The sequence below is a fragment of the Mycetomoellerius zeteki genome, unplaced genomic scaffold (genome assembly GCF_001594055.1).
Source record: "Mycetomoellerius zeteki isolate Tzet28-1 unplaced genomic scaffold, Tzet1.0 scaffold318, whole genome shotgun sequence".
In the NCBI taxonomy this organism is placed as follows: domain Eukaryota; kingdom Metazoa; phylum Arthropoda; class Insecta; order Hymenoptera; family Formicidae; genus Mycetomoellerius; species Mycetomoellerius zeteki.
In genome coordinates this window covers 272447-299303 of record NW_017257303.1, presented here as the reverse complement: position 1 = coordinate 299303, position 26857 = coordinate 272447, and the positions used below count along the sequence as shown (strand labels likewise).

The window sequence follows — 26857 nt, the reverse complement described above, 5'->3', positions numbered from 1 at the left end:
AAATTCATTTTTATGTAATAAAAACTGTATGAGTTTCAAAAGAAAATAATCTGTGTAGATTGTTAACAAAACGATTATTTGCAAACAATTATGATTTAAAAACGATTAGTGATACTTATTATACATGATTGCTATACCAAGACATCAAATGTTATCAATTGCATCGATAGTATAACAATAAACGCACAGCTGCATATTACTCATCGTGATAAACGTTTATTATAATGATTTGATTGCAATCTATAGAGAATGGATTTTTAAAATAAAATTAGCTCATCATTACACACCGATTTCTGTAATTAATCACTGTGTGATACTCACGCTCATCATGATTACTACACACTTTCCATCACGCGATTCTAAGTAATAATGCCAAAAAAATCTTTCTACGGAAGTACGCTATGATAAAAAAAACTCTGCATGACGTTCATGGTGTTCTTAATTTTCCGCAAAAATAAAATCAAGAAAGAATCTGTTTTCTTTCGTTTCTTTACGAAAAATTTTTAAAACAGCTTTTCTGAGACTGATGATAACGCTGAAATTACATGTCAGTAAATAACTACATATTTTTACTGTTATTCATACTATAGGTGTAGGGTTCTATCATCAAGAACTTTTGTGATAATGAGGTACAAAACTTCTATGATAATGTATAGCATACATATTCCTTTTATTACAAAAGAGTATTTATAATAAATGATTACGAAAACGGACTTTTTGTGAACTATTGTTGAATTACGTATTTATTAGAACATTTACATGCACAGAAAAAATATTACGGTTGCCACAACTGGAAATGATAACTTTCGCCCATCAATATATTATACTTGATTGTGATAATCGTAAGATGGATATATTTTTACAGCTATAACCGTTAAGATATGCCAATTTACGGTTATCACAATCGTACTATAGTTCTTATAACCAACAAATGTATTAATGGGCGACTTTTGGTCATGGCAACCGTAAAAGGAAAAAACAAAAAAGTCAGAAAAATACGGCAATGAAAAAAACCCCCAAAAAAATTTTTTCCCCAAAGTTTCCGAAAACATTCCTGGAACTAAGAACACTCTATGAGTATTTATCGTAAATTTGTATATACTATAGATTACACACAATATCTTAAAACTTAATGACAGAATGGACAGAATGTGTGTAACGGATTTCTTCCTTGAAAAAGAAAGACGTATATTAATATACTTTATACTCATCATATCCTTTATACCATTAAAAATTAAATATTTTGTTAACTAAATCTCAAATTAAATGCTACAAAAACGCAAAACCTGTTTACATTTGAATAAACAAAAAGTTTCTTGTACAAGAGCGTTGTTTTTTTCAAAGTGTCAAACTTAAAAATTATTGATGCCAAATTTCAATTAAAAGAAAATACTTCAAATTGATCGAAGGATATCTATTGATTGAAACTTCAACTTTGTGTGAGAGTTCTGCGATACTTTATATTAACCGTAACCACATGCAGAAGGGAAAGGGGAAGAAACTGCTGATGCTGCAAACACCGAACACTTTTACGAAAATCCCACGTTTAATATACTTTGGACGACTTTTAAATCACCTGGCGGAGCCTGTCGCATAAAGCTCTTGGGCCTCGCCCCGAGCTTGCAAGGTAACTTAAGGCTTTTCCAACCCGCCTCTAATCCAGTTTTGATTATAAATCACTTAAAGCCACCGTCCCGAGACGGCGAAACGAAGTTTCCGAAGGCTGTGCCACGCCGCGTCCACATTTACCGACTTGTCCGACCGGCCCGTAATTGAAGGATTTATCTAGAAAAGCGTTGCGTAGAGAGAAGTCGAAGATATAGGTGGAAGGGCATAAGAGGAACAACTTTTTTCCAAACTATCCAAGAAGTCTTGTTTTAAGCACTGTTACGATATCTACGATATCGATTAGTTTCGAAGCTGCCACGCGATAAATGTTTCCGTCCATTCGGAAAGTGGCGTAAATCGAACTTCGAAACGCAACCAATTTTACGCAAGATGCGATTACAAATTAACGTGGCATGACGGTTTTAATAGGATTATCTAAATTGATTTACGTCCCTTCAGCATAAGCAGCAACTCGAGGCTCAAGCAAATCACTACGTCTTGCTGAAACATTGTTCGCGAGTGTTTATATTTAGATCTGCGTGTCACGCGTCACAATAAAACGCCCGTAATTCATCGTCCGGAAAGAGACGAAACGAAATTTCTAGGATGCTATATAATTTATGACATTCTAAATGCTATTAAGAACGACGCGGATACATTTACCGATTATCTAAACATCTATTTTTAAAATGTATTACAATACAAAGAAAATTTTCAAAATTTTTTAAAACCTTTAGAAATATAATATATTATATTTTAAACTTTTCGTAAAAAAATATTATATCACATACATGCGAAATTTTAACATATCTGAGTAAATTATATTATTGAATTTTTATTATAATAAATACTTTAATATTTTTGTGGTTAAAAATTAATATTAATATTTTTTATTTTATAATAATGATAAAGAAGCCCGACAAAAATATTATGAATAGATGCTAAATTTAAAAGTGTTTATTAATCCGACCGAGTTATACGCGGATTTCCTAAACAAAGAAAAAGGGAAGCGTCCTCGTGAGAAAAGGCTATGCAAGACCTCGTTAAATTAATTTTCATTGAAAGGGTTAACGAAGCGGCCGGCCTGTCTATGCGATTAAGCCCATCGAGATGCACTTTATTGATTATATTTCCGTCATGCCTTTCGCACAGATGCTACCCGAGCTGGCTTGCATTAAATACGACTATAGGTAATAGTGCGTCTTTTGTTCGGCCATTCGATCACGAATGGACTTTATTTTTGTGTCCCATAGTTCTATTTCTAAAAATCTAAAACATTAAATATAATTTACTTATGTGTGTGCAAGTATTTCTATATAGACATTGGAAATATAAAAAGACGTGTAACTTTTATATAACTATACAATTCTTATTATCATATTATTACTACTTTTTAAATATTATTTCTACGATTTCTTTATTATTATCTTATTAAATATATTTCGATAATTTTTACAAATAATTTGTTCCATCAGAAATGTTTGTAAAAATAACTTTTTTGATTTATTTATCCATATTAATTAATTTATTATTTTTATCTTATTTTACAGATTTATAAAAATAATGCTGTATGTATATACAGGGTGTTTCCAAATTAAATCGCAAAACTTCGGGAGCGTGTAGAGGAGTAAAAAACTAAGAAAAAAAGTCCTATAGACATATGCTCGTTTTTGCTCCGTTTCAGAGAAATCGAAAAAAAATGTTTACATTTCTTGCCATATCTAGCACCGACATATTTGATTACATTTTCCACTTTCTGTTATGAATTTGTCAGTCGCTCTTTGAAAGCCTTTAACAGTAGATGATTATATATATATATATATATCAGATGGAGAAATTTTTCCTACATTCAAAATAATCGTTTTTATTTTTGCATCTGTATTGTATTCCTAGTCCACATGTGACACGTATTCATGTACCAAATGACAGAGTTATTTCCAAAAGTGGTATTGTGAGATCAACTGAATTATAATATCGACTGAATCATAGCGAATCACCTTACCAAGCAAGAGCCAATCTGCACTTATCGTATTATCACAACGCGCCAAGGTTCTTCGTCCTAAATACGTCGTAGCAACATCAAATTGCAGGCACGCATTACGTCAGTTTAGCAGGTGATTCATTGCGGATAACGTCGCGCCGAGATAATTGCGATCGTTATGCGCAAACAAAGTCGAACGGTACTGTCGAGAGCGTAACAAGATGTCATATCGATTCCTAGAATCTATTACACACTGAAAAAAATTTCAGATTAAAAATGAACGAAGAAGATTCTGTTCATATCATCAGAGAATTCTGATTATCTCAATTAGAATTATAATTAATAAATTCAACTAGTAAATTCTGATTTGTCTATTTTCAACCAAAATTCCAATTAATGCAACCAGACTTTTTTTCTATTGCACGAGACTGAGTCTTTAAGAGAAAAATAAAACATCTCATTATCAGACTTTATCGAAAGTATCGAAACAGGCAATGTCGATATCAAGAATTATTTTAAGTCTAATGTTGGTTAATTTACATCATAATTGTACGTTAATAGTAATTAACTTTTATCTCTTAAATTTTCTCTGTTAGAAACAAAGAAACAAATGCACTGTATAGTTAATCTAGCCCCAAGATATCTTTTCCAAGCAGACCTATTAGCATATGTAACACGTCAGACGTAACTCCGACTGCGAGAAACTGTAGCATCAGAAGAAGCGGTTGAACGAGAGAAAGAAGCGCTCTAGCACGGATATAAAAATACCTCGAGTTTCCAGGGGAGGAACGAGTTAAAGTCCTTCCTCCCCCCCTCTTTTCTCGCCATCTAATTTTCCCATTCTGTACAGAGGAACTGTGCGAAAGCAGAAACGCGAGCTTTGCCAAAGACACTGAGCACACACATATTTACAAACGCGACTCGCGACTCTTATCCAGTAATCTCTTCTCCAAAGAGAACGCACGGCGATGCTATCTCTCGACGAAATTGTCTGCTACAAAACTTCGTCCCAGCGACGCGGCGGCGTGCGTATCGTTGCCTGTACCGGCGTCATTTTGCTTACGAGTAAGAACCGTTTCCGAGGGCGAAGGCGCGATATCCACACGATAACTCGTGAATACGGTGGCGGCGGCGGATTTTTCTCGGGCGAGACTGGTGGCGAAGAGACGACGACCGAAGGGTAGGGTAAGCCGCAAGCCGGCCAATGTAATTTCATCCACTTTTTATTGGCGCGAAAAACGGACTTTAAGGCCTTAAGCCACTTAGATTTAATAGCGCGACCGCGTTATACGGTCGGCCGTACGTTCCAGCTAGGTCGGCGAGAAAAGAGAGAAGTAAAGGAAAGATAAAAGCAGAGTAGAGTGGGACAAAGATGGAGAAGGAAACGCTTGTTGGAAGATAAAAAAGATGATATTATAATATTACATGTTGATTAAATGCCAAACAGAAATAAAATAATATTATATCTTAATAAGAATCGAAACTTTAAACAAGGCCACAAAAAGTACAACTTAATTAAATTTTAATAGACAGTAACACACACAAACAAAAAGTTCAATCAATCTTTCCTCGAAAAAAAAATCGATTATATCCGCTAAATGTGCGTATCATTCTATTATATATTATAGAAAATAGAACCTAATATATCATATAAAGATTTTTAAAAACAGTTTAACGATAAGTAAGCTATTATTATAATTAAAGTATACTGATCAGTAATTTCATAATTTAACAAAAGTATTAATATATATAAATCAAAGATAGAAACATGTATGGAACGTATCAATTAAAATCTTTACATGAATGAATCAACATAATTACTTTTCAATAATAAAAATAAAAAATGCTTATTGTGATTGAAACACATTCATAATGTTCCGAGTAATAACGCGTCTACAAACACTTGTAGATCGCATACCGTAAATGATAATAATAACAACAGAAAGAGAAAGAGAGGGCGGGGAAGACATCAATTGAGAATTGTACACGCGAGATACAGAGCGGATTAAATCGTGTAATCCATTACATGCGCCGGTAAAAAGAGCAGGAGCAGAGAATAGGCTCGCGCGTACATGGGATGGAACGGAGTGGAGCTCTCGCACCGCGAATCGCACCGCTCTGCTTTTGTATTAACCCAGTTCAATTCGCCGGGCTCTTTATTGATTCCGGTGCCGGCAAGGCGGTGTGAACGAAATCTCATTCTTAACAAGTTCAACGGCTCTGAGCCGTTGGTGAGCGTGCACTTTGTTACCGGTGTGTAACGGATCGATTATCGGGAACGTCGAACGACCTCGCTGAATACATCTCGCTCCGAGGTTAAATCGCCAAATCGACGGTTTTTCAGTCAATTCAAAATTGGTTACAAAGCAAATATAAATCGTATGACATTTCAAAGATCACAATGAATTTTGCATGAACTTATTATTAATTACACAAAAAAATTAATTACAAAATGAATAAGAAAAATTTTAAAGACTTCGAACTGTAATTAAAAAAATATATCATATTTTTCCATAAGTAAATTTTGAGACTGAAGTATAAACTGTATTTCTTGATTATCTTGAATGATTTTTATGCAAAAGAAATTAAATTATAACTTTAAATATCTTGTTAATATACATTTAGAAAGCTAGAATACTAGGTAATAGGTTAGCAAGATTTTATATATAATATATGTGTATATAGCACTTAATTAGTTCAATATCAGACTTATATGTATATGGTACATGTAATATTTTCAGATCAATTAAGAGAAACAAATCGAGAATTTTAAATCAAACTCGATCTCATGTAAAACATAATACATATACATAATTCACTCAGGATCTTTAGGTCTGTCCTTTTTAGCTGAACTTGCACGATTCATTTTTTCTCTCTTTCTCTCCAACGTGGAGAGAAAAAGAAGATGAACCGTGCAAGAACTTTAACTAAAAAGAACAGACTTCTGTTGTGTGTGTGTGTGTGTCGCTTAGTCGAGTCTTAAAAAATTACGTATAGAGCTCATACTAAATATTTTAAGAATTACGTGAATGTATGCTCCATACTAATCTAGAATTTTATCAGTAATTCTTACTTTATCTTTTCGTTTCATCTTTATCTACATATCTACATTACACGCGCGGCACTTGTGATCTCCGTTCATAATAATTCACGCCAATTAACAAGTTGAACGAAGCATTAAAAAGTAGTGTCTAGCGTATTCGAGTTTGAGATTTCAAAAATATTCTTCTCACGACACAGAAAAATAATTCTTGCGACGAGAAAGACAATTTTAGTCACATGATTATCTTGATCATCATTTCAAGATTTCTTGAAAATAGCATCTGATTATTGCAATCTGGATCTGTGAACGAGATTTCTGGTATGTAAGGGCACTGTAAAGATGAAAAAAGAGAAAGTACGATATACGAGGGTGAGGCATACAAAAAGTATGCAAGAATGATGAATACTCCTGTTAACATCGGCGGCTACCGATTGTCATCCACACTATTCTCTCCAATTAATTAATTACCATATTCGATCGCCGCGGTCCATTCGTATTAGTTAGTCTTTAAAAAGATACAAAATGCCTTGTCACGATTCATGAGAACTTTAAAAAATATGCGCAGAACATGACTGCGATAGCACATTATTATACCATATATGACGCATAGTTATCGTGTGAAAAGGATGTAATACATAAAAAATGTTAAAAGTCGGCCAATTAAATAAAAGAACATATACTCAAATTATCTCGTTACGTGACTTCTTTTAAAACTATTTCAAAATTTTTCATGTATCAACTCTAAAAATGCTTACTCTGTGTGTGTGTGGATGTATGTGTGTGTGTATAATATAAATATTTGCAATAAATTAAATAATACAGATAATAATAATAACGTAATAATTCGTAACAACATTCCATTAAAATGTGATCATCCACTGTAAAAAATGTTCTGATTAAACCAATAAAAGAAGAGACTGACAAGAATGGCATTTTGGGTAGAATACCTAAACAGAATTTCCGGGTTATATAATAACCATAAATTCTATTCGGTCTGACTAAAATACTATTCTTGTTGGGTCCTTTTGTTCAGGATTAGCCGGAAAAAGTAGGTGAAAAAAACCATGGTAAATTCCAGATTTTACTGTCTCGGACTTTACCCAACAGAATAAATTGACAAAAACTATAAAAGTAACTAATATTTAATACTAAAATATATTTATATATACATATTTTAAAAATATATTTTTGCTTTAATATTTAAAAGGTATTTTTGCTTTAATTAATAAATTATACTAATCACAGTTTAAAAAAAGATAAAACGAATCAATATATAGTAACACACAAAATACCTATAACAAAATATTTTTTAATTCAAGTTAATTAATTTTATATTAACTTTTAAATTGATGAGAAAAACATAATACTAACAGAATTAAATGTTTTTATCAGTATGATCTAGTTCGCGTTTATCATTCAATACCAATATCTTGTGACAAAAAACTAATTTATTTATTACGTCGATTCCTAATCTATCACAGATATTGTTCTGGATAAAGCTTAAATTGAAAAGCACCCTCCATTAACGTTAAACTAGAATAATAGGATATCTATTGAAATGAGATATTTACTGAATTAAAATATCGATGACAAAATTTTCTGATTTGAATTTATTTTATTATTTTTAATACAAAAGTTTTGCCGTTGTCTCTAGAAAAAATACTGGTTTTTACTGGCATGGACTTTATTCAAAAAATGTGGAATTTGCCAATCTCCTTTTGTTGCTTCTCAGAACATTTTCTTCAATATACTGTCTTTAAAATTATCAGAAAGATAAGCAGATAAATAGTCTCATTTATCAGTTGTAAGCTTTTTGCTTTTTCCTTTTTTTTCCGAACACCCTAGGTATGCGTTTTTCGCATGTGCATTCGAGTCACCGCATTATTCTCGGCAAAGTACTTATTCCTGCAGCGTTTCGTAACGTGCAGTTTTCTTAGCGATAACTGTTTTGCTTGGCGAAAGAAATCGTCGTAATGCGTAACACGTCTCGGTGTAATTGTTTCGCGCATACGACAGAACGCTCGTTTCTCGTTTTATGAGCTGAAAATAATTAAATTCTCATACATTGATTTTCTCACATAAATAAATGACTAATACAACAAGCGCACAGCGTAAGAAAGAACGGTGCTTCTGACAAGATTCGTAAGGTAAATCAAGGTAGACCATCTTTCGTGCGTATCCGTTTTATTGAATCTTTTTGACGACGATGATGATCGATCCGTTCGATAAGCAACGCGAATCACTCGTTTTCCCAAGAGACTGCGGGTAATCATGCAACGGCACTCAACACCGCTAATCGATAGGTATTATTTCCTGAATCGCTCGGAAAATCGCTTGGCAATTTGCATTCGATTTATATTCTGAGAACAAGACAGATTATAATGCTTCGCGACGGAGATTAAGTCCTCGGATCTTCTTGACTCAAGAATAACTCGAAGGCCTTGGGGGATGGAATGGCAATGAAGCGATAGTTCAACTTCCTGACTGAACTTCGGTAAAACGCTATACTCGAAACTTAATTCATTTTAAACGGTGTAAGTTCGAATAAGATAATTGAAACCATTGGATATGAATGAACTATATAACCGATTTTCTAATATGTTTTAATTATTATCACGATATCATAAAAAAAGATATATTTATTTATTTAATTATTTAAAAATTATTTAACTATATTTATAAAATTATAAAATTATATGCTAAATTAACAGCTGATAATATAATTATTTACAATTCACTCTACTGTGTCATTTACCTTAATAAATTCAATCTATTCAAGCTATTAAATCTAAATCAAATTTTAAGATTTAATTCAATTCGATATATGACCGTGTTTTAACGTACGATGTTTTATTTTTTTATGTAATCTTGTTAATAATACTTTACAATTCTTTTAAGTTATCTTAAAAGTTTCATTGTATCTGTTCAAAATGTTTTCAAATCGTTAAATTTTCGAAATGTTTATCCGTTAGCATCAAATATAATTATATACCGAACACTTGTCATAATTTGCATTCGACTGATATTCAAGATTAACAAACACAACACTTCAGCCAGGGTATTAAGTCTGCGATTTTTCGCTTCGAGTTCTCACGAATTAAGTTTAAGATAGTTCAAGAGTCTCGAAACGAATTACAAGGTAAAAGGGATACAGCTGCATGATATTTTGTTTCGTAAAGTGTTTTCAAGCTTATAATATTCAAGGGTATTAAGTTTTTCAAGTAGAAATAGCATAATCGAGTAATGATTCCATGCTACAACCAACAATAAGCGATTGTTATTATGCTGCATGAAGCTAAACATTTGTTGCGATTTGCATTCCATTGATGATGCCAGAATAACAAACATTATTGCTACTCAGGACGGATATTAAGTACAGATTCTCGCCAAATACATACACCGAAGGTCTTGGACGGGATTGCAATATATAAAGAGGCAAGAGACTCTTCACTTGCTATAACATGAACTCTGATATTTGTCTCGCAAAGCACTTTCGAACATATAATTTCTCGGAATCCGGTATTTCCGAAGTAAAATAATGGCTCGCAGAATCGAGTTAACGGTTTTCCGTGGCTAAGTGATTGGTATTATTTCTTACATGAGACCAAGAAGTCTGTGATTTGCATTCGATTTGTGAAAGTCTGGGAAAATTTGCTCACTGCTGTAATCTCAACGGATTCCACTGCGGAAATTAAGTCTACAAATCCCCCTAAATCTGGATATGTATATGTATCTTTTCTTTAATTTTGGCGATACGAAAAAGAAAATGAATAAATCCTACAAATGTTTCTCTCTTCATTAAAATTATATCTAGACTAGAACCTTTTTCATAAAAAATACGTGCATTATACGTAATTTACACTTATACGATGATTTGCTTAGGCTTTGGTAAAAATTACTGCGAAAAGAGATACAGAAACATCAATTCAAAATGTTAGACGCTTCCATGATTACCATCTCAATAAGGAAGAGAACCCATCCATAGCCAATCAACGACAAAACACCACTTTTGTATTCTAGAAAGCAGGACGCCAGAAATCTCGCATTCAAGTATTGTACGGTAAAAGAAAGCAATAATCTCGCAAATAGTTATAGCTTCGACTAACAGAAATACCTAACAAAGGAAAAGAAAATAAATTAAAGCTCCAAGATACAGATAATCTTTTCAATAATACGACTTTTCTTTTCAGCTTTTCGTTGATTGGTTTTCCCGATGTTGGAAACTGGCAAGAAATAATATTGACGTGAGCATAAGAAGCTCGTGGTTGGCTTGTGCAACAAAAAAATTTGACGTGCGAATAGCTGTGCAAGAAGACTGAGAGAAATTGAAAATTGCATCAGCCGACAGTAGTTTTACGATAATGTCCCCTATATTATCGGTAACTGCGGATAATTCAGACAAATTCGCACTGATATAGACACTAAAGAAACACCTACTTTGTATAGAAATATCTAGTCCATTTATGGTTATTCAATTCCATTTGGAATTCCATCTAGATATCTATTATTGTAAACAAAAATATTGAATTTGCTTAAATTTGTCCAAAACACAAGAATACCCTTATTATTATTATAGTAAACTACAAACTAGAAAACTCAGGTAATTATTTATGTATCTAAATTAATACTTTGCATAATAATAAAACTAATATTAATTTTGATAAGACGTGTAACATAAAAAAATAAGCATAAAACACACTGAGAAAAAAATATCTTAATTTCAAAGAAATATTTCTTTGTTCGTATTCAAACAAATTATTACTTTGGATCAATGAAAATTTCTTTGAAATTAAGATATTTTTTTTTCAGTGCACGTTGTAGTCATAATGAATGGATTACGATGAAATGGATTACATGGAAATAATAAAGTTAATAACAAAAATTTTTTTAACTTTTCATGTAAAGAGTTTTTTTTAATATTTTGGGATATTCTACATTATATATATTGTTAGTTGCTAATGACACTACTTCTTTGGAATTTCGACGAGCAACGTCAGATATTTACATTCACTTCCGCCGTCTTAGTGCCCTTATGCTATGTTCACAGCGGCATCAGCGCGTGACGGGAAGCGGCGACACGCGATTCTTTCCATCAACGATTAGAATAGCTTAGTCTAATATTCCGTGCACCACTAAGTATACAGAGGAATGAAAATGCATAAAGAATCACGTGTATTTTTTGGACACGTATTCTCATTGCATTTTAAAACTTGCGCTTTAAAAAATTATTTCTCATTTTTAGAACTGTAAATAAATTTGCTTTATTAACATAACGGAATTTGGGTCATTGAGATTTTTTCAGATAATCTTAATTCTTCAGCATTGATTTTTATTGGTTAAATTTTTATTTATTATACAATTTTATTTATCATAAAATATAATGGTTATTGTTGTTGTTAATAATAAAAAATTCTGTTTAGTTTCATCAAAATGCCTTTTTTGTTGGATTCTTTTGTAGGTTTAATGAGAACATTTTTCTCAGTGAAATAAAAAAAAGAAAATATTATTTTTTAATTATTTACATGTGTACATAAAATGTCTATTACAATAGATAAAGAAAAAAAACATACAATTATATAATAAATACAAGTTTAAACAATAAAAATTAATACTAAAGAATTAACACAATCTAAAAAATCTTAAAGACTCAGGTCCGTTATATTAAATAAATCAAAATTACACGAAAGGTAAGTATAGTAGTCGCATATCCTATAAATAATTTTGGTGGAATAATTGAAATTTATATTAAAATTGATTTTCGTGCCGATCGAAATAAGGCAGCGCAAACTAGGAACTTTGTTAAATTCGGACTAAATGGATAAAGTTTCAGTAATAGAAAGTAATGTCTTTTCGATCGATCCAATCAGTGCAAGTTCGTTCATTTCTTCCAAAAGAGAAATCTCGCGAGAAGAGACCAAGAGCTCTTTAGAAGAAAAAAATATTACAAATCACAATTTGTAAATTTCCTCTCGAAATTAGCCAGAGACAGAGAGAAAATAGCGAAGTATAATATTACGATAATGACGTAGTCAGTATCTACAGATCTATTATTTAACGACAGCCTTGTAATAATAAGTGCAACTAGTCGCGCAACTTTGTGGCAGGCAAAAATAACATCATCCGTATGCCAGTAATTTGTCTTAATTACGCCCCCGATAACCACAGTAATTTCGCTAATACTGCGCATGACGTAGTCGTAGAAATATTTCGTCGTCTATCACAATCTTATATTATATCACAATCTTATATTATACAAGGTGATATCATATATGATATCAAGGTGATTTCATATATATGTATAATATGAGAGAGAGAGGGGGGAAGCAAGAGTAAGACAAGAAGATTCTCTCTCGTAACTCTTTTTGCACTTTAAAAAGAATAAATAAGTAAATGTTTACAGAAAAAGGTAAATTAAATAAAAGAATAAAAAGTAGATAAAATTTTATTTAATTGTCTGAAAATATAATTTCAAATATGAGTATTTTAAGTGTAAAAGTCCTATGTACAAGTGAATAATTTTTCTCAAAATTCTGCAATACAAAATTATGACAAAAAATTCTTTATAACACTTATTATTCCTTTATGCGGATACTATTCCTTTATGCGGATAATAGATTATTTCCAATCACATATCTGCAAAGGCATGATGCAAAAACACGATTTTATTGAGTATTGAAAACTTTACTTACAAAGAGATTATAATAGAAATAAATATTAAAGTGCGGATACAATAGACCACGATCAGATAAAGTAAAATCGCAGGATGATTTCTTTGAGGCAACTGAGTTCATTTGCACATACAGTGCCGAGCTGGTATTAAAACGGAACCCCAGTATAGATCCACCGTAACTATTTCGTACTTGCGGAGAAAATTGCTTTTCGTTGTTTCCACGACGACGATACGGACGGGATTATTTCGTTTGGAAGCGGAAATAATTTGCGTTCGTTTGATCCTCGCGCTCTCACTCTGTCCATCTATTTCAATTTCTCCTTCTCTCTTTACGCGACAACGCGAGATGAAAGGCAAAAGGATGTCAAAAGAGTATTCTCTTTCACTGTGAATAAAATCCAATGAAAGCCAGAACATCATAAACACGGTAAGCTGATTCTTTATCATAACGTATTTGCTATCAAAGATAAAAAAAGAATAAGAGATACAATTATTGGCGTTGCTTTATTTAATCTTCTTTTTCGACAATATATAAATATATAAATTTATATAAAAATAATTTAAAGTTTCTCTTATTACATTTACTGACAGTTCTGTTACATAAAGTTTTTATTATTTTTACTAATGCGAACGTTACAATAAAAGTAGCAGCGCGTGTTGAACGTCATTCATTTAACGATTATGTTTTTGCTATTATCTTCAAATGTCATACGGTTCATCGCGATTCGTTTGATCTTCGCACTCACCAGTTCGCTTTGTACCCTTGCAAACGAAGAAGGGAGAAAAAAGAAAAAGAAAAAGGGTCACGGACTGTGAGTTACCGAGTATAACATCGTCCGAGGATGACGGCTTCGGTATAGCGCCCAAACCACCACCTTCCCCTCCCTCCCTCCATTTCCTTGCTTCTCGTCGTAATAACGGTTCGCCGTTTTACAGCTGGTCGACTCTTTTATTCGAGGATCCACGTGGATGGAAGGATCCGAGGCCATTCTAACACGGAGTTTCCCCGAGAGCAAAACGGAGCAGCAACATTCCGTCCCGCAATTTGCTCGGCGTAGCCACGCCAAGAGGCCGTTTTATCACCAAGGTAAACTTCCCAGGATGAGAAACGCCCGATGTCGCGGATAGAAAGTCAACCCCTACTTCCCTTTCTCCGCTGTTGTGCGCGACAGGTGAGGCTGATCGCGCGTTTGATTAACACGTAAAACACGTTGCTAAGAAACACCTTTCCACCAACTTGTTTCTCTTGTCAATTATTAAAGACCGACTCTTCCTGAGTCGACTTTTAATAAAGAAGAAAACACCGAAGGTCCGGGAGAATTTCATTAGAAGAAAAAACGTAGTTTGTAATTCGGAAACATTTTTATTTGTTTTGAAAAATAAAATTATCTTGACAATTGTCTCTGATATCCATTGATAAGATTAAGAAACTGTCATTGTTTCATTTATTATATATCTTGACTTCTTTCATTTTAACGTATGTCACTTGAAAATATATATAGCTTTGAAAAATCAAAGATATAAATAATATCAAAAAATTAATTTCTAAAAATATTAACAGATAAAACATACACATCGCGATTTTCTATTTAAAACAATATACTTTGTCAAAATTTTAATTAAAAAATAATTTATTATGCTGTATCAAGAAACGATTAAGCTGCTTTCTTAGTCAATTTACAAAATTTAAAAAACAATAACTTTAAGAAGTAAACAATACGATTTATATTGTTAGTTATTTCAAAGTATCTACAAAAATAAAAAAGAGAGAGAAAGGAAGAGAGATATAGACAGATGGAAAGAGAGAAAGAGAGAGAGAGAAAGAAATGGGCGCAAATAAATATAAATATGGTTTTTAAAATGGCGTTAACAAGATTAAATTAGCTTTTCATTCAATGATCATTTTTTAACCATATTTTTGTCACAAATTTAAAATTAATAAAAATATGTAAAAATGAAATACCAACAAAAATATATGAAAATTTTAATGTATCAAACTGAGGTAACAATTTCATATTGTAAATTTTAGAAAAATACCATAGATATATCAAACATATATACATAAGATATGTAATTACACATTTTATTTTTGTTCAATTCATAATGGATAAACTCATTTAAAAGAGATATCTTTTTGAAAAAACTGCGGTTTTTTAAAAGAGAAAGTTGATGACTGGAATTACAAGTTGTGTTCTTTCTCGCCGAACTCTTAGCAGCATATAGTAATGACTGTTCATGTCTTGAGAAATGTCGTTTGAAAAATTCGCAAACACGATGGTTAATCTTATTACTGAATCACTATTATCTTGCAATGTCAGTGTGTCAAAGACGAAGGTCGCTCTAATGCTAAAACTCTACTCAATTAACGTTTCTTAAGCCGCTGCTGTAGAAATAATCATCGTATCGCAAGAATCATTATGATTGAGTTGGACACGTTATTACGATCATGTTACATGTGGTAGCAGCGAAAGATAATTATATTTCCACATGTCGGTTTTCTCTACAGCGCAAAGTCGTTAACGTAGAATAAAGGTTGTGTTTATGTAGTTTTATGTAGTTTATGTGCACGCATGCATTAAAAAGATTTTTGCATTTTTCTATATAAATTTATATTGACTTATATATACTTTCACAAAATTACTACATGAATTGTTTGTAAGATAATAATAGCTAAATTTAATAATAGATAATTGTATTTCTTTCGTAAAAATTAAAATATTTTTTATATTTTCTTTTTAATATACATCGTAATCATACGAGTATATTCAAAACCGATTTAGAAAAACTCGAAAACTCATGTAAGCATATAAAAATAAAATTAAAAAATTCTCTGTAAGTTACATAAATATTTAAGCATTCAAAAAGGCTTTATTTCAACAACACTCGAAGAATTCAAGGTTAAAATCAACCCGTCAGGTCCAAACAGGATCAAGAATGCGATCGTTTTCGCAAGATCGTCTCGCTCTCACTGGGCCCATCGAGATGGGTCCGAAACGAGTTCCAGGAAGAAAGACAAAGGGTCTATAATGACGGTGAATTAAGTAAAGCGGTAAACGAACAGGCCACCAAAAGACAAAAAGAGAGAGAAAGAGGAATCGTCGTTGCTGGTCTCGACAAAAGCTAATTTGACTTCGCACGTTCATTGCGAAATCGTCGAGACAGCCTCGGCGAGGACAAAAGAAAATATGTATACATCCTCTTTTTCTACGTTTCTTCGAAGAGAAAGGCCTCGGAAAAGGAGGTCCGGTCGTTATTATCAGAATGAAGGAACGAAAGACATATTTATCTCTAAGAGGGCCTTCAAACGAGAGACAGAAAAGAGACTCTGAAATCGTTTGAATTTTAAACCACTTGTAACACATTTGGTCTGCACGAAGATTAATAGCTCTGACCATCCTCTTTTTTTCTCTCTCGAAAAACTGAGAACAAGAAAAAAAGCGCATATGGTATTAATTGTACGAAAATGTAGAAATGGACTACGCATGTGAATTCACGTTTCGCGTTTCAACCGGGAAGAATATTCCTTTTTGTTTTTAATTCCAGATTAGTGCGTGATCCGTAAAAATTCATATAAAATAAAGTCAAAATGCTTAATAACTTACAAACATATGTAGTTACTTATTGCGTGTTGTAAATGCGCGTAGACATAAATTTCATGAGCATATTCTTGGATAAAAAGGAAAAACAAATGTTTCTATGAATATGCTAATCTCTGATAGAAGAGTCCATCGATTTCCAATAGAACACTGATCGAAAGATGCTCGGTAAGAATGATTTTACTAAAGTATAAAAAATTTAGCTATGGATACAAATCTGAAAATAATTTTGTTGGACCATCAAAATAATTATGTAGAAAACTCAAATCATTTGCTAGAACGTCAAAATGTTTTGCAGCATTGCTCATCATATTTGAAATTTCTTATTTTGATTATCCAACAAAACTATTTCTAGATCAGTATGTAGCTAAATTTTTAGATACATCAATAAAACCGTTCTTTCAGTGTGGTAACCATGCTGATCACCCTGTATACATCAATGTTAAAACATAAAATACCAAAATATTTTTAACATGAAAAACAAACACAAAGAACATAAAATATGTAATTACAATATCAGTCAAATTTTTTTATAATATAATATTCTCATTAAATAATAATTTAACGAGGATATTAAAATACTTGCTAAATAAAGACATGCCTGAAAAAAGAAATAAATATTAAACGAAATAGTTAGGCTCAGCACAAACCGTGATTTATAATATATGTTGTATGCTACTGACTAAGGGATAATAACATATCTGTCATCGAAACCGTATCTAAATGGCATGAAATTTAACGTACCATACCTAAGATCGATACACGTTTATTAATGCGTATTTAATGTGTTACGGAATGTATGCAGTGACGAAATTAAAGCGCACCGAAATGAAAACGATAAATCGTTTACATAATGTCCTTGAATATTTATCCCGATTGGCAGGATGATAAACGAGTCGGAATGAGATAATTATAAGGAAGGTTCAAATTCGCAGAATTACGCCTCTATACGTTGTATGGAAGATTATAACCTTGTCATGGGTCTACCTCTTTTCTATACCAATCTCACTTCTCTCGGAAGAAAAGGTCAACTAAAGAATATATATAAAGTATATGTGGGTGTGTGTAATTTATATTAAGTTGTAATTAATAATTTTAAGGAAGAAATTATGTAATTATGATGATTCCAATCCTTTTTTAATTGAAGACGTACTCCTAATCGAATTTTGCATTTTTTTCTAATAAAAAAAAGTATAGATTATGTTGTGTGATATATTGATATTGATCAGTACTCAATTTATATTTTTTCAATTTTAAAAATTATATAGAGAAATATCTTCAATTATTATCAGCTTCATCAATTGTCTCGAATAATTCGCAACCTCGTGTGCAAGTTCATTTCAGATTTTGTACACGCAACGCCGTCGATCTATTTATAGAACAGCACTCATGTCTACCTTTTGATTAGCATATCGATAATGAGAAAGATAAAGACAAACGGAGCAGAATTCTCGAACGCACACTTGTCGGATGTGTAATTTCTCGACGCATGACGCATCTGACGGAATGTAAATGTAAGATTTCAGTGTCGACAGATTTATCGCGTGTACATAACAAAAACAAAATTGTTAAATTTCTACTAGGATCTTACATCTATAATATAGGTTTTTAAAATGGAAAATTAAACGACATTCGAAAATATAAAATTAATTAAACTATTTACATACACATATACGTATATGTATATGATTAGTGTGACATATATGCTCGAAAAGAACGGTTTTGTTTAAATATATAAAAATTTAGCTAGATACATATCTAAAAATAAATTTGTTAGACTATGAAAATAATTACGTAGGACGTCAAACTTGTTGCTAAAATGTCGGAACTTTTTGCAGTATATTCATCGTGCTTGACTTTCTTATATAAAGCTAGATGGTCCAACAACATTTATTCTCAGATACGTATCTACTTTTTTTATATATTTCAGCAAAATTATTCTTTATTTTATTCTTTCCGTGATTAATTTACGATTATATTTACTATACTACATCATGTATATCATATATAGTATATATACATATATATGCATGGAGAGAATTTTCTTTTAAAATTTACCCTGAAAATATGATAGTGTGGTACAATACAATATTTTAAAAATTTTTTTACCATGCACTTCAATAAAATTAATCAAACTTTATTTTATACTTTATTGTAGTTTTATTAATGAATGAGAGAGATTTACATTAAAAAAAATTCTTCGAAATACAATGTTGTCCCACGACTATCATATTTTCAGGGTAAACTCTAAGAAAAAATTCTCTCCGTGTGTGTATATTATATTCTATTATATTGAACTAGTATTGTATGTCGTGAACGAAGATTTTAAGATATTCCATACATGAAGCGTTCGCCAATCTTAGTCACATATCTTACACCATCTATGTGATATGATATCCGCCTCGGGCAGACGCATATTTGGCGAGCGGAACCGGCTTTACTCGCGCACGGGCGTCGTGATATGATATATACACATACATACATGCGAAACAGTACACGACGTAGAGTATAGATGCACCGTCGCACATGTAACAATATGGTCGAGCGCCTCGCGGGTGTGCAAGCGTGGATTATTGTGCGAATGATTCAATGACCAGTCACTCGCGCGAGTTCACGGCTGCTTTCTTGCTATCGTCGATAGCGCGATACGTTCGTGATTCTGGCAGCATGACAGGATTGACGGTTCGCCGTAACAAAATTTTTTTTTATTAAGCGAATCGACCAAGAGTACCGTTACGAAAGATAGAGATCACGTTACATGCAATTAGGGCAATGTGTCGCTTAACCTCGCGCTGGCACAATGTCGTTTATCGAGGAACGTGCTCTGAAAGTATTACGTACCGACGCTCGCTATCTTGCACACGGAAAGATGTATCTAAACATTTATTTTACGGAAAAAGCGAAATGCTAAAGTGTATTAAAACGACTAGTAAAAGAAATCAAAACCGAATAATCAAAACAGTTTTCTGACTGTTTCGATATTGCAAACAATAAGAATCTCTAACTTTTCTAGATAAAGAAGATATTCCATCTGTATAACTGAATTTATTTTTAAAACTGATTATCTTTAAACTTATACATCTCCTTTCATTTTATCGCAGGTACATATCTACTTCTTACACAGAGAAAATGATTTTGCGTTAAAATATCTAAAAATTTAGCTAATTAAAAATTTGAAAATAATTTTATTGGACTATATCAAAATAATTATGTAAAAAATTCAAATATAATGAGCTACAAAAAATGCTACAAAAAACTTTAATATTCTAGCAACTGGAGCGTCCTATATAATTACTTTGATAATTTAATAAAATTATTTTTTCATCTGTATCTATTATATGTATTTAAATTTTTTGATACTTCAGCAAGACCATTTTTTGCGTGTACCTACCTTTCATATTTAATATATTGAAATTATTCTTATTAAATAAATTAGTTTTAATCGCTAATTGGCAGCACACGTTCGCTATCAGATTTCTCTTTAATACATTCACACCTCCTTCTCTCTCATACAGCATTCGCCGTCCGCAGCTAAAAATTTTTGATCCCACGACGCGACGGTCGGGATGCGGGCAAAGACTACGCCTGCATAAATTGATTAACCCATTCATACTTTCAGCTTACCCTCCCCCGCCTCTTGTCCATTCATCGTGGTTATGCGCCTCGCCGTTATAAAGCCGACTCCAGATGACGCGTTCGCTTATCAAGTATTCACGGGTACTACTAAAACGTTTGAATAAACTTAGCGGATATATCCCTTGAGTTAACCTAATCAATTTCGTTCGTAAGATCGGAAAGTTCCGTTAAAATTCACTTTAAAAAGTAGAATAAATTAATATTATTCAATCACATTCATCTGTAAAATTTTATTTGCAACTAATTCTTAAGAGATGGAAATTTACAAGCTATTTATATTTAAAAAATCGACTTTTACTATTATTCTTTTATTACAAAATTGACAACTCAAAATATTAAATTTCTTAGAAAAAGGGAAAACCTATTTTTTTACTAGAAAATAAACTAATTAAAAAAATTTTTTTAAAATATGTTCTTACATAATCATGAAATGTTGTTACTATTTAATTGTATGTTCGTTTTTATATTCCGTGATTTCGTATATTCTTCTTCCACTTTATTAAAACGAGTACCTATCTATTCGAACGACACATTATATAACGACATTGCTCCTTAATATTCTTCCTGCGAAGAAACGAAATCCAACCAGCGATAGTGCTATACTTCCCGAGATTATAATTACGTCGTTTCCGTGCATTTCTCTATACTATGTGCGGCATGACTATGCTGTTAACACTGCAATATCGTCGCCCTTAACGAGAGAACTAACTTTTTCGTTGTAGAATTACTAAAGTCAGAAAGACGCTTATACCATGAGGATAACACAGACGCTACGTCAATTCCCATCAATAGATTCTTTTCTTTCTCATACACATTCATACATATAGTCAAGTACTCACGCACACGCACACATACAAACAAACACTTCATTTCAGAACTGCACCTTATTCGTACACGAGTCTGTGGATGATGTATATCTCTCCATTATCCAGCCTGTCCATCTTTAAATAGTCCGTAAACAGTGGTGTAACTTAAGTTACTTTACTAGTAAAATAATACATTTCCGCTCACCCACGATTTCACAAAATATTATACAGAATTTCTCAAAAATGTATTTACTTACATTGAAAAAAAAATTTGCTGAATTTCAATAAATATTTGTTTCAATAGTACTAACGAAATATATTTACTTACAATAAATAAAAATTTACTCAAAATAAAAAAAAATATTATTATACTTAAATCAAATAAATGTTTACATTTAGCAAATATTTCGTTAGTACTATTGAGAAATAAATATTTATTAAAACTTAGTAAACTTTTTTTCAGTGTAAGCAGAGCTAAGATTTACAGATTTATTCTGTTGATTTTACCCGGATATCTTTAAGACTTATATAATCTTAAATATATTTACCTAAAACATTAAAAAGCAAGAATTTTCAACATTTTTTAAAATCATTCTATTAAATATGCCAATTATATCCAAGTTTTTTAATTTATTAAACAAGAGTTATCTCACAAACACTGCAGTTTGTGTAGAAAAATGTTGGAGCTGACCACGTATCATCGTTTACTTTTACCTTCACGATAGACTCCGAGGAAAATACATCCTGTATAGGCACTGTTGACACAGAGGCGGAGCTTATCTACTTTCTCTGAAAACGGTCTAACGTTTCGCGAAGCAATGAGCCTTCAAGCTTGAAGTAGTACAAACCGCTCGAAAATGCTACAGTTTTGTGCAGTGGACGGAGGAATAAAGAGCGCGTTGTGGCCGTTACAAGGACGGTGGATTACACACGATTCACCGCTCCAGACTCAGGGATGATATATACGCAATGGAATACCGTACGGAAGAATACTGGCCGCATAAATTCGGGGCGCGAGTCGCGGCGACGACGACGACGCTAAGCGACATATTTCCCGGACTCGCGTTTGTATCCCGAAACGGTATTAAAGTATTAAAACGTCCCGGTGAACGTTCTCTCGTCCCATTCCGTCCCGTCCTGCCTCCTTGGATCCTTCTGTTTTCGATTCTCCGCGAAATACGTATTGCGTATTATATTCGAAACGCGAATGTGAAAACTGCGTTATCTTGTCATGAGCGCGAGAATTATTTTATCACAAGCTCCGAAACATAGAACTCGTGAAATATTCACGCGTGCTCCGAAAATTCTCCGTATCTGCAATGCGAGAGAATACTGAAATATTAAACTGCGAAGAACGACTTTACTATCTGCGTCTGAATAGCTTGTTTTCGGCTTGATTCAAGAAGTCAAATGCATATGCAGGAACCCCGAAAACGTTACTGTACATAAAGTATTCTAAAAAGACAATCCTTTCAAAGAAAAATTTCTCAGAATTGCAGTAATTCTTTCAGAAAAAATCTCGTTATCAATACTCTATTTGTAGATATTTAATATTTAAAATTAAATACACAAATTAAAATCAAACTCGAAAAGTAAACTTTTTTGAAAGTACGTTTTTCTAAATGTTAGTTTTTTTATGTAACATGTTATTATCAATAATAATAATAATAATCAATAGTAAGTCAATCTTATATTTCTTGATAATTAAACATTGATATATATTTTGATAAAATAAAATTATTTAATAAATAAAATTTAATAAATAAAATTAGTAATTTAATTATTAAAATTAAACATTGTAAAGTAATATTTGTTGTAGTAACAAGTATTAAAACGTCCCGATGAATGTTCATTATTTGATATATTTAAATAATCCGTTAATTGTTATAATAATGTTTTAATCTATACTTTTCAGTAATGCTCAGTAATGACTTTCTGTAATGATGACAATGTCTCATTGATTATACGCCAATTTTTCATTTTTATATTAAAAAACTGCTATCGATTTACAACCTTGAGGATTAATCTTTAGAGGACGGAGATCAATTTTTTAAATTTTACAGCTTTTCCCGAGTAAGATTAGTTATAATTCATTATTTCATTGGATTCCTTGCCTCAAAATATGACGATATTTCAAACTATGAAGCAGTAAAGGTTAAGACTGTATTGGTGCATAGTCGACACGAGAGTAATATATATATTTGTGCTCTGAAAAATTCTCGATTTCACACTGTTCGTTGAAACAATATTAAAATATTAAAGTCTCGTGGAAATATCTTTCCTCGTATGAATATTTCGTTTTCGATTCCGGGAAATCGCATTGTGTATGCATACTCGGCTACGAATCGCATTGAATACATTATTTTATTACGAACTTCGATTGCATCGAACACCGATTGATATGTTTTTATGCTTTCCAAAATGCAATTTCCTTCCTTTGTATAATTGATAAATGATTGCAAAATGATTGAAAAATGTGTCAATATTTTGCTGTCGCGTATGCAATAATTTAAATGTTTTTGTCTTAATTATAGTAAAACATATACTAATTTTATTACTATATATACAGGGTGTCCCGTAAGTTTTTGCCAAACTATTGTGTAAATAGAGCGGACTAAACTGAGTCGAAAAGTCCTCTACCATTTTGCAATTTCCGCAATAGTTAACGAGATATTAATTACTAAAAATTGCCGAATATTGGTCTTCAATAATTTTTTACTCAAATACTATCAACTTTACAGAAAAAGAGACAAAAATCATTTATTTTCTTCTCATAGTGTTCTAAAATTTTTACAGAATTTTTTAACAACTTTTTAGTACTGCATTTTCTTTACTTTACTTTCTTTTCTTTACTTTATTTTTACCAACATGAGAAAATGCGGTATTAAAAAATTCTAAAAAAATTCTCAGAACTTTATGAGAAGAAAATAAATGATTTTTGTCTCTTTTTCTGTAAAGTTGATAGTATTTGAGTAAAAAATTATTGAAGACCAATATTCGGCAATTTTTAGTAATTAATATCTCGTTAACTATTGCGGAAATTGCAAAATGATAGAGGACTTTTCGACTCAGTTTAGTCCGCTCTATCTACACAAAAGCGGTTGGCAAAAACTTACGAGACACCCTGTATATTCATGCTTGTACGACGCAAATAAAATATATCAAACTAGTTGTAAAATGTTATAAATATCAAAGATGACTGCGTCTGCAATTGCAAATGCACAAAAGTGACAAGAACATATTATGCAATTCCACACAAGGAATATAGTAGGATTTCGAATATTCTTTGCGTGAAACAAACGTATGCGCATATTATGTACGCTGTATAATAATCACATCGGAGCCACATATATATCTACCAAAGTTATGGCCGTTTGTGTTGTATAACTAGACATTGAGAGACACTAGAATATATAAGTTTGAAAAAATGATAACTGCGCTCTAAACAATGATGTACCTATTTAAATTTGAATTACCAATAAATTATACATAAAATTATATTATAAATAAATTATAATCAGGAGAAGTGAATAATTCCAGATTCTCAAATCCGGGAAACGAAAACAAAAACAAAAAGCATTATCTCTACACGAAATGTTACAAAGCTTTAGATTTAAAATTTAGAAAAATATATGATATAAAAAAATTAAATAAAACAAAATGCATAATAGCAAAGAAAGTGGTGACTAAACACGTTCGTAGAAAAAAAGGCAAGAAATAATTCTAGAGCATTCTACAGAACGGAATATTGACGTTCAAACAGATATAAAAATATAATAAGATAAGACAGTATCGCTGGTAAGAATGCTATTTTATTTCGTTTCGTGTCCACAATGCTACGACAAATGCCCGCCATTATTTTCTTTTAGTACACGCCAAAACATACTTTCTAAAACACTCCTTTACAATGAATCTTGTTAAGTCACTTTCCGCCGTAACATAATGTATATATCGCAAAAAATTTAAGAGTTCGAAAGTTCAGTATCTTATTAATCTATATTTCATAACAGGGCAACACTTCGATTTTAATAATGTATTATACTATTTTTAATTGGCAAAACGATTGAAGGAAAAAATTCGCGTTAAACATTCGTAAATTAGTTTTCACATTAATACTCCTTTCTTTAATCGTTTTCTTTCTTTCGAACAGCCTTTAGACAGCTTCGCGTCACGCTTAAAATTTCATCATGCCCTCCCCCCCATCTCCAACTTAGAATTCAATGCAGAACAGCGGTTCTCAAAATTCACTCGAAATATCTTTAAATATCACAATAAAAAACCTTTTGCTACAAAAGATTAGATAGGAAAATAGTAAAGTGCACAAAATATGTATCTCCAATTTCATACTTCCCTTTGTCTGGAACTTCTTTCATTTAAAGTAGGCTTTAGTTCCGAACAAGTAACGTTCCTACATTTTTGCCGAAGTCGATTTGAAATCCGTTAAAAATGTGAAAAAATTACATGGATGTCCGAATCATCCGGTTGAAAAATTCAAAATAACATTGAATTTCTATAATGATTTGTAAAATGAATAGAATCTAGTTTACGGTAGTGATTCAATGAGAGTCAGCGGGAGTCGAGAGGTTAAGAACCGCTGCTCCGGAACGATGTTCTCAAACAACAGAGTGGACTCGCTTTCTTTCCGACGCAGCAAGTATCTAGATACGTTCGAATCGAGTTAAACGAAGTCCGGCTCCCCGACGAATGCAAAATGCAACGGTCTTTTATGCCCCATAATCGACTCGCAACACTCGCTATACGCGTGAAACCGATACCTGAGAATAAAACGGAGATAAAGAGGCTGGATCTTTCGAAAGAAAAGACTCCGGGGTTCGCCCACAAGGTTGTATTCAAAACAGAATTAAATTGCCTCTCTAGAGTGTCGAAACGGCCGAGCGATCAAAAGGAATCGGCGACGTGTAAACCTGATCGATTAAGCTTAATTATCTTTTGGTGACTGTAACTTTTATCCACTTTTCTCCTCGTCTAGATTTCCTCATGGTTTCACTCGGCCGAAGCGCCCTCGTCGATCGTACCGTCCGATATGCAGGGATCGCAAAAACCACGCCTACGCGAAAGATATCCGTTGAGTCGGGGAGTCGTTCGACGAGAATTTCGACCGCGAGGCCCCAACGCACCATGATGGTGGAGGTTAAGTCTTACCTGTCACGCGTGTTGGCGCCCGTCGGTGGCTTTCGTGTCTCTCCGTGGAACTTCGACCGCGGCCCGCACGCCGACACGCCTGTACATTATCCCTCGGTACGTCACTGAACCCGCGATCCGCTCCGCTGGTGGATTATTACGATATATTTTCACTGTACACTATTTAAGGGCGGCCCGGAGATACGACACCACGATGCGCGACGCACGGACGCGAGTTAGTCACCACCGAACCAACGTATCGAACTGCTCCGCACTGCTCTCACGTGATCACACAGCGGCACTCGCGCACGCGTCCTCCCGCACGGAGCGACGATCGTTCGACGAACTGACCCGGACTGTGAATCACGGCTACGG

General features: G+C 32.6%; 1 protein-coding gene across 1 annotated transcript in view; it reads right to left on the bottom strand.

The window, feature by feature from the left end:
* The window catches only part of LOC108724979 (plexin-A4), a gene marked incomplete at its 3' end in the record, with an annotated part of 43956 nt that extends 17133 nt beyond the window's left edge, over positions 1-26823 (bottom strand). Inside the window, exon 1 of the mRNA XM_018451724.1 lies at positions 26504-26823. The remainder of the gene's footprint in view (positions 1-26503) is intronic.
* Between the last annotated feature and the right edge of the window lie 34 nt (positions 26824-26857).